At 36.7% G+C, this 6,472-nt stretch overlaps 1 pseudogene; it reads right to left on the bottom strand.

The window, feature by feature from the left end:
- Positions 1-2,231: 2,231 nt before the first annotated feature.
- On the bottom strand, positions 2,232-2,350 carry LOC112478142 (annotated as a pseudogene).
- Between the last annotated feature and the right edge of the window lie 4,122 nt (positions 2,351-6,472).

The following is a 6,472-nucleotide window of genomic DNA, read 5'->3' as shown; positions in this document are numbered from 1 at the left end:
GTGGTTTTCATTTGCATTTTCCTAATACCTAACAATGTCGAGCATCTTTTCATACATTTTTTGGCTATTTGTATGTCCTCTAGGGAGAAGTATCCGTTCAGGTCCTCTGACCATTTTTTGATTGGATCATTTGTTTTTTTGTTGTTATTGAGTCGTATGAGTTCTTTGTATATTTTTGATATCAGGCTCTTATTGGAGGCATTGCTTGCAAATATATTTTCTTGTTCAGATGGTTGTCTCTTTGCCTTGTTGACAATGTCTTTTGCTGAGCAGAAGCTTTTTAGTTTGATGTATTCCCATTCATTTATTTTTGTTTTTACTTTCCTTGCCTTTGATGTAAAATTCATAAAATCTTCTTTAAGTTCAAAGGCCTTGAGATTAGTTCCTATGTTTTCTTCTATGCATTTTATTGGTTCCAGTGTTATATTCAGGTCCTTAATCCATTTTGTGTTAATTCTGGTGTGTGGTGATAGAAAAAGTCTAGTTTCATTCTTTTGCATGTGGCCTTCCAATTTTTCCAGCACCAATTATTGAAAAGGCTTTCCTTTCTCAACTGAATGTTTTTGGCTTTTTTTTTTGGTCGAAAATTATTTGCCCATATTGTTGCAGGAAGTACACCCGACAAAGGAATTCGGACACTCAGACAACTTTGTTATAGGAAGGAGAATTTATTAGGCCAGCCGAGCGTGTGGGGTTAACAACTCCATGCACGTGCTCCCCCTAGTTGGATTTATTACAGCTTATATACGTTTGCAGTGTCCATGCAAGGGTCACGTGATTCCTTTGCCTGAGGTTTCACATGTACTTCCTTACTCAACATGGATAGTTGGAGCTTCGGGTGAAGAGGCTGCAAGTGGGGAGGAATTTCCAGACCACAGGTCTCATCTATTTACAGGTCATTTTGCCTTGTAGAATGCACGATTTTGGCACTATCAACACTGTTCTCAGAGAGACGGTACACTGAGACTATAAGCAGGAAGTAGCACTTATTGATGCTGGCACCAGCTCAGCAGATTCCTCTCTAAAGGGTGAGCTCTAATTGTAACATAACAAGCAGTTTTACACAGTCTTGTTATTCCTACACAGCTACAGAGGTAAGGAAGAACATCATTTGGTTGCAAGCTATCAATCAACAGATGTGAGCTTGCGAGTCCTTGATGGTGGGTATGTAACTGTGGGAAAACATTCGCTGAAGAGCACTGGACAGAATAGGGAGAGAGAGCAGTTTTAACTGGCTGAGTCGGTTATTTCTGCAGGCCCTTTGCTTTGCATTTTTTTTTTCAGATGCCTCTTTTCCTCTCTCAATATAAATATGGATTTACTTCTGGACTCTCGATTCTGTTCCACTGTTCCATGTGCCCGTTTTGCTGCCAATACCATGCAGTTTTGATTACTGTCACTTGGTAGTGTAATTTGAAGTCGGGCAGAGTGATGCCTTCAGCCTCATTCTTTTTTCTCAGTATGGCATTGGCAATTCAGGATCTTTTGTGCATTCATACAAATCTGATATTTTGTATTCTATTTCTTTAAAAAATGCCAATGGGATTTTGATGAGGATTGCATTAAATCTGTATAACGCTTTAGGTAACATGGTCATTTTAAGTATATTGATTCTTCCAATCTAAGAACACAGAATATTTTTCCATTTCTTTGTATCGTTTTCGATTTCTTTTAATAGGGTCTTGTAGTTTTCATTAAATAGTCCCTTCACGTGTTTCATTAAATGTATTCCTAGGTATTTTATTCCTTTGTTGTAATTGCAAAGGGAATTATTTTTTTCAATTCTTTTTCTGACGCTTCATTGTTAGAGTATAGGAACGCTATGGATTTTTGAAAGTTGATTTTGTATCCAGAGACTTTACTGTATTTGCTTATTGTGTCTAGCAGTGTTCTTGTGGAGTCTTTAGGGTTTTCTATACAGAGAATCATGTCATCCACGAATAGTAACAGTTTGACTTCTTTGTTTCCTATGTGGATGCCTTTTATATCTTTCTCTTGTCTGATCACACTCATTAGGATTTCCAATATTATATTGAATAACAGTGGCAATAGTGGACAACCTTGCCTTGTTCCTGATCTTAGAGAAAAGGTTTTTAGTTTTTCACCATTAAGTATAATGTTGGCTGAGGATTTGTCATAGATGTCCTTTATATGTTAAGGTACTTTCCTTCTATATCGATCTTATTAAGTGTTTTAATCATAATTGGAGGATGTATCTTTTTTTTTTTTTACGCCTATAGCACCCGGTCTTCTTAGGTGGTCTCCCATCCAAGTACTATCCAGACCCTACCCTACTTAGCTTTCAAAATCAGGCGAGATCGAGTGTGTTCAGGGTAGCATGGCCATTGTCTGGATGCTATATCTCGTCTAAGGCTTTTTCTGCATATATTGATATGATCATATGATTCTTATCTTTTAATTTGTTCATGTGGTGCATCACATTAATAGATTTGCATATACCAATCCATTCCTGTGCCCCTGGGATGAAGCCCACTTGATCATGGTATATAATGTTTTTAATATGTTGCTGTATTCTTATTTAGGATTTTTGCATCTGTGTTCATGAGAGATATCGGTGTGTATTTTTCTTTTTTTGTGTGTGTGATATCTTTATTAGGTTTTGACATTAAGGTGATATTGGCCTCATAAAATGAGTTGAGAAGTATTGCCTACTCTTCAATTTTTTGGAAGAGTTTGAGGAGAATAGGTATTAAACCTTCTTTAAATGTTTCGAAAAATTTACTGACGAAGCCATCTGGTCCTGGACTTCTACTTTTTGGACGGTTTTTGATGATTGTTTCAATTTCCATACTGCTGAAAGGTGTATTTATATTTTCCAGATATTCTTGATTCAATCTAGAAAAATTGGATTTTTCTAAGTACTGGTCCATTTCTTCTAGGTTATTAAATTTGTTATTATATACTTGTTCATAGTATTCTCACATGATTCTTGTATTTCTGCAGTATCTGTCATAATTTCCCACCTTTCATCCCTGATTTTGCTTATTCGTGTCCTTTCTCTTTTTTTCTTCAGTGAGTCTAGCCAGGTGTTTGTCAATTTTATTAACCTTCTCAAAGAACCAGCTCCTTGTTGTATTTATTTTTTCTATAGTTTTTTGTTTTAGTTTGTTTTCAATTTCATTTATTTCTCCTCTAAGATTGCTGATTTTTTTTTCGTTGTGCTGACTTTAGGCTTCATTTTTTCTTTCTTTTCTAGGTTGTTAAGGTGAAGCATTCAGTTGTTTACTTGGACTTATTCTTGTTTTTGGAGGTAGTCCTGTAATGATAGGAACTTTCCTCTTATGACTGCTTTTGCCCTGTCCCAAAAGTTTTGATATGTTGTACTATCATTATCATTCATTTCTATGTATTTCTTGATCTCCCTTTTTATTTCTTCTCTGATCCAGTTATTCTTCAGTAGCATGTTGTTGAATCTCCATGTATTTGTGGTTCTTCTTGATTTCTTCTTGCATTTGATCTCTAGTTTCAAAGTATTATGATCAGAGGATATGATTGGTATGATTTGTACCCTCTTATATTTGTTGAGACTATCACTGTGTCCCAGTATGTGGCCAATCCTTGAGAATGTTTTGTGTGCACTAGAGAAGAATGTATAAGCAGCTGTTTTGGGATGGAAGGCTCTGTCAATGTCGATGATATCCAGTTGGTCTAATGTGTAATTTAAGGATGTTATTTTCTTATTGATTTTCTGTTTGGATGATCTGTGCATATCCAACAGTGAGATATTTAGTTCCCCCACTATTATAGTGTTTTGGTCTGTTTCTTCCTTTAGTTCTGTTAGTAAGTGCTTTACATATTTCAAGGCTCCCTGATTGGGAACATAGATATTAATAAGTGTTATGTTTTCTTGGTGCATGATTCCCTTTATCATTATGAAGTGTCCTTTTTTTATTTTGAAGTCTGTTTCGTCCAATATTAGTATCACTATTTTCACTTTTCACTGAATGGCATTTGCTTGAAACATCATTTTCCACTCTTTCACTTGGAGCCTGTATTTGCATTTGGAGCTGAAATGTGTCTCCTGGAGGCCGCATATGGTTGGGTTTTGTTTTTTGATCCAATCTGCAACTCTGTGCCTTTTTATTGGTGAGTTCAGTACATTTACATTTAGGGTGATTATTGAAATATTAGATATTCTTATATCCATTTTATCTTTTGCTTTCTGGTAACTCGGTGTTTCCATTGCTTCCTTGTCCTTGTGTTTCTGTTTTCTTTATTTTGGTTGGCTTTTGTGGGTTTTGCCTCTGGTTCTTTTTGCTTTTTGTTATTTATGTCAGTTCTGAATATTTGGTGTGTGGTTACCATTACAAATATAAAAAGTACATATTTATAAACAGTTGTCTCTTTTCTTCTGCATGTGCCTTATCTCCTTTCTCCTTTGCAAATTTGGATCTTTAATTTTTTTTCCTTTTCAGTCATTGTTATCTCTATTTGTCCCTATAGATGCAAAACATTCATTAGTATCTTGCTATAGCAATTCTCTTATTACTTAGGCTTATACTGCCCTGTTCTTAGTAAGGATTGTACTCCTCTGCTTCTATTTGCCTGATAATCACTTTACTTCTAATTATGTATTTTTTTGTTGTTTTCCTTTTTTGTTTTAGGTGAGCTGACACCTTTTAGTATTTCTTGTAGTGCAGGCTTCATAGTGGAAAATTTCCTCAATTTTTGTATGTCTCAAAAAGTCTTACTTTCTCCTTCATATCTACAGGAGAGCTTAGCTGAATACATTATTCTAGGCTGGTAGTTCCTTTCACTTAATAGTTTACATCTTTGATTCCATTTCTTTCTGGCTTGTAAAGTTTGCGCTGAGAAGTCCAATGATAATCTAATGGGTTTTCCTCTATATGTTACTGTCTTCTTTTCCCTGGCTGCCCTGAGAATTCCATCTTTGTGATTGATTTTTGATAACTTTAATACAATGGCCATTTTGAGTTGAGATAATTGGGTGTTTTGTTGACTTCTTGAATTCCAAGCTCAAGCTAATTCTTTAGATTTGGGAAATTCTCATCCACTATTTGTCTCAAAATGCTTTCTAGTCCCTGTTCCTTGTTTTCACCTTCAGTAATGCCCATTATTCTTATGTTTCCTCTCTTGATGGTATCAGCTATTTCTTGAATTTCTCTTTCATTTTTTTCATTCTTCAGTTTCTCTCTTCTTCCTTCAGATTTATTTCTAGATTTCTGTCTTTGATATCACTGATTTTTTCCTCCATTTGGTCGACTCTATTTCCCAAGCTTGCTATTTTATTTTTCAACTCTTATAGTGTGTCTTTCATCTCCAGAAGGTCTATTTGGTGCCTTTTGAGGGTTTCAATCTCCTTGCTCTGCTCATCTAGTTGTTTTTTTCAGTTACTGAAATTGTTAATTTGAGTTGTTTTGGATCTCACTGTCTTTTTTCAGACGTACCATCTTGAATGCTCTGTTATTTAAGTCGCATATTTCTATGTCTGTAAGCTTATTTTCTGGAGATTTTTCTCTTTCTATCTGATTATTTATTTATTTATTTATCTATCTCTTTTTCTTTCTTTCTTTCTTTCTTTCTTTCTTTCTTTCTTTCTTTCTTTCTCTTTCTTTCTTTCTTTCTTTCTTTCTTTATCTTTATTTCTTATTATTTTAGGCAAGGCAACATTAGGTTGACATCACAGATTGCAAGGAACTTGTCAGCTTACAATCTCTTAGTTTTTATTTTTACATCTATAGCACTTGGTGTTCCTTGGTGGTTTCCCATCCAAGTACTCACCAGGCCTGATCCTGCTTAGCTTCCTAGATCAGATGGGATTGGGAGGGATCAGGCTTGTTTAGGGTGGCATAGACATAGATGTCTTTTTATTTTCTCATAGATATTTAATTACATTCACTTACCTCAGTTTTTGTCTCTATCAGTGTTAGCAACAGTTTAGGTAGCCTTGCACAGATTCCGCTGGTGCTCCGCAGTGATAGGTCTTGGAGGGTATGAGGGAAGGGACCCTCTGGGTTGGGAGTTGGGGACTGCGGCTCAGCCTCGGTTTTTCAACCGGGGCCAGTGAAAATCAACTGTTGTTTCTCTGCAATCCCGTCCTGCTTCTTTGTTTTCTGCCCTGATGACTGAGCCCTGGTGCCGGCTGCTAAAAGTTCTGGCACTTCCAGGCAGGCTGATCAGGGAAGTTGCTGCTCCTTCTCCCCTCTCCCTTCTCCTGCAGGAAACTCCAGAGTCTGCAAAAGGTAGCTTTTTTGTCAGCAGCTTTTGCTCAGTTTTCCCTGGGGAGCCTTAGTGTTACATTTTGAAGAGTATGGGTGGAGGGCCCCTCTGGATTCGGGGTTAGGGGCTGCAGCTCAGCCTCGGTTTTGGAACTGGGGCCGGTAAATATCAACTGTTGTTTCTCTGCTTTCCCATTACTCTTCTCCGCTTTCTGCCCTGATGATTGGGCCTTGCTGCTGGCTGCTAGAAGTTCCAGCACTTCCAGGCAGGA

Source organism: Pteropus alecto, unplaced genomic scaffold, assembly GCF_000325575.1.
Source record: "Pteropus alecto unplaced genomic scaffold, ASM32557v1 scaffold593, whole genome shotgun sequence".
Lineage (NCBI taxonomy): Eukaryota > Metazoa > Chordata > Mammalia > Chiroptera > Pteropodidae > Pteropus > Pteropus alecto.
The sequence above is the reverse complement of the archived record's forward strand: the minus strand, read 5'-3'. Positions and strand labels throughout refer to the sequence as shown.